This window comes from Lemur catta, chromosome 4, assembly GCF_020740605.2.
Source record: "Lemur catta isolate mLemCat1 chromosome 4, mLemCat1.pri, whole genome shotgun sequence".
NCBI lineage: Eukaryota > Metazoa > Chordata > Mammalia > Primates > Lemuridae > Lemur > Lemur catta.
The window spans coordinates 74,850,343-74,853,989 of record NC_059131.1 but is presented as its reverse complement, the minus strand read 5'-3'; positions in this window follow the sequence as shown (position 1 = coordinate 74,853,989).

Sequence of the window (3,647 nt, the reverse complement as noted above, 5' to 3'; positions counted from 1 at the left end):
GATGAGAGAAGGTGAACAGGGAACCTTGTGCTAGATTTGAGATTAAAGTGGTCATTGGCAGATCACCGACTCACACAGTACTTCACATAGATAGTCTTTGTTTATGTTGCATTCAATCCAGACTCAGCTATTTGGAAATCATTGTTGGTTGTCAAAATGGCACATTGAGACTGTTGCTGCTTCATTCTTCAAAAGAATTATGGCTGTATGTAAATGTGATTGCTTTGTATTGTGAGAGTATTTTTGCTGCTTGCTGTGCCAAAAGCAGTCTTGGGTCTAAGCTCATTGCAACCACAAAGGAGTTGAATATGCATGAAACAGCCACAATATTGTATTTAGGGTGACGGTGAAAGACTGTCCGTGGATTACTTATCCTGCATTGTCATATTGGCTAGAATGTACTGGTCACTTATGGAGCTTTTTTCCCCACTGTAATATGAAAAACAGCATAAGAACACACAGAGCTTTGTGCACAGCCCTTCTGTATATTAGTGGCCCACGGTGGTGCATTAGAGGAGGCAGTAGCTTCAGCATTAAGCTCCCCAGATCCCCGCAGCTCACACTTCTGGCAAGGGTTCCCCTCTGGCATGCATGAACAGTGGCACCCAAAATAAGAAGCACCTCATTCTGCAGCACGTAAGAGGAGAGGAGAAAGGGTGGCACTGGGAAAGCAGAGGCAATGTATCAGAGAAGAAAGGAAAGTCAGGAACTGAGGACCCAGTCCTGGGCCAGGCCCGCCACAAGAGCCATCTCATTTAAGCCCTACAGCCAGTGAGATGCATGTCATCATTGGTGCTCACAGACAGGAAAACTGAGGCTCAGAGAGGTTAAGTCAGTGTCTCAAGGTCTGAATCCAGAGCTTCTTGCACACAATGGGTGGAGTGTTTCCTAGAACACTTACACTTTTAAGAACAAAAAATTTATTCAAATGCACAGGTATAAATTGAACCAGGAAAATAAGTGAAAGTGATTGGAAAAGAAAATGACTAATTTGCCTTGAGATGATTTGTCACTGCTTTCAGAAAAAAAAGTCTCTGGAATTTGATTCTTACTACAGATTTAAAATTTTCTACAAATTATATGTAAGGGCTCCTTGTGTTTGCAAGAAACTAGACTTACCTGTGTATACTTTTAAGGCCTACATGCACCTATGTGTACAGATCCAAGACCTCTTATAACTGAAACCAAGATAGGATCTAGCAGTACCCAAGTTTTCTGTCTTTTTATAATAGCTATAAACTCTCTTTGGTGGGTTCATTATGTTGTGTGATATAAAAATACATCACTATATATTGGAAATATACATTTTTCCCAGAAAAGTGTTATTAATGGTTATATACTTTTGTTTAACAAAATAAGACATGACAAGAATTTGATTTGTCAAAATATGTTAAATGCCTATTACCAAAAACATAGTAAGATGCGCAGAATTCTTTATTTATCATAAGCCAATTCTCAAAAGAGTTCCTAATGATGGTGATTTCTAATACATAACAAGAAGGCAGCTTTGAAGGTAATTTCATATTTACAGAGCTTAAAATTATTGCTGCCCCCAATTTAGAGGAAAGGAGGAAAAGTTAGAAGAATACACCACATGCTCAAAATAATCCATAGGTCAATCTCAAACTTTAATTCTCAGAGCATCACTGCCTCCTGGTCCTATCTTACAAATAATGTCTCTAAGCTAGGTTTGCTTCTATAGTCAAGTTCCATTTAGCTCATTAAAAGTCACTGCTATTTCAAAGGGCTTTGCAGAGTGGGTGCCCTTTATAACCACTGATTATAGCTATTAATCCAAAATATAGAAAATGAAACTTGAACAGGTTGGATGATAAGAACAGTGTTGAAAATTCAGAGTTTTAAGCCTGAAGGACCCCATTCAGGCAAGTATGTTTCAGCAAATCTCTAGAAATCTACACTGATTAAAATTTTAAAGGCTGTACTGGAAGTTCTTGACATGGCAATATGGCAAGAAAAAGAAATAAAATGCAGACAGATTAGAAAGAAAGAAATAAAAGTATCCCTATTTACAGATGACATGATTGCCTACATAGAAAATTTCAAATAATTTATTTAAAAAAACCAAACTCCTAGCATTAATAACTGAGTGCAGCAAAGTCTTAGGACACAAGATCAGCACACAAAAGTCAATTGCATTTCTATATTCTAACAATGGACATGTGAAAAACAAAACTATAAAAGACAATTCCATTTGCAATCACTCCAAAGAAAATGAAATACTTAGGTATAAACGTAACAAAACATGTACAGAACCTATATGCTGAAAATTTTTAAATGCTAAAGAAAGAGATCAAAGATCTAAACAAATGAAAGGAGATACTATGTTCATGGATTAGAATACAAAATAGTCAAGATACCAATATTCCCCACATTGATCTCTAGGTTTAATGCAACTCCTATTACAATCCCAGTAAGGTCTTTGTAGACAAGCTTATTTTCAAAGTTACATGGAAAGGCATGGGCTTTGGAATAGCTAAAACAATCTTGTAAAAGAAGAAAAAGTAGGAGAAATTACTCTACCCAATATAAAGACTTACTATGTAGCTACAGTACTCAAGACAATGGAGCATAGGTACATACATCAATGGAACAGAATAGAGAATCTAGAAATAGACCCACACAAATATGCTCAACTTACTTTTTTTTTTTACAAAGGTACAAAAGTAATTCAACAGAGGGAAGACAGTCTTTTCAATAAACCTGCTGGAGCAAGTGGACATCCATAGGCAAATAAAATGAACTTCAAACTAAATTTCATACCTTATACAAAATTAACTCAAGAGATCACATCCATAAACATAAAATTTAAAACTATAAAAATATAGAAAATCTTTGGGACCTAGGGCTAAGCAAAGAGTTTTTAGACTTGACAACAAAAGCAAATTCCATAAAAGGGAAATTTGGTAAATTATACTTCATCAAGATTTAAAACTTTACTCTACAAAAGGCCACATTAAGAGAATGAAAAGATAGGCTACATACTGAGAGAAAATATATGCAAACCAAATATCTAACAAAAGACTAGCATCTATTCTAGGGTATATAAAGAACTCTCTCAAAACTCGACAGTTAAAAAAATCAATTAGAAAAGAGAGAACATGAGCAGATATTTCACTGCACCGGATATTCAAATGGCAAAGAAGCATATGAAAAGCTGTTCAACATCATTAGTCATTAGGGAACTGCAGATTAATACCACAATGAGATATCACTATACACCTACCACAATTGCTAAAAGAAAAAAAAAGAAAGAGAAAAGGAAAAGGGAATTTGTGACAATGCCAATGTTGTCAAGGATGCAGAGAAACTGGATATACTGCCAGTGGGAATGTAAAATGGAACAGCCACTCTGAAAAACCACTTGGCAGTTTCTTATGGAACTAAACATATAACACTCATACCAATCAGCAATTATACTCCTGGGCATTTGTCCCAGAGAAAGGAAAACTTATGTTCACACCAAAACTTGTACATGAATGTTCGTATCAGCTGTATTCATACTATTCACAGAGTAGGAACAACCAGATGTCCTCTAACAAGTGGTTGGTGAAACAAACAGTGGTACATCCATGCCATGGAATACTACTCAGCAATAAAAGGAACTAACTACTAATACAGGCAGCAAC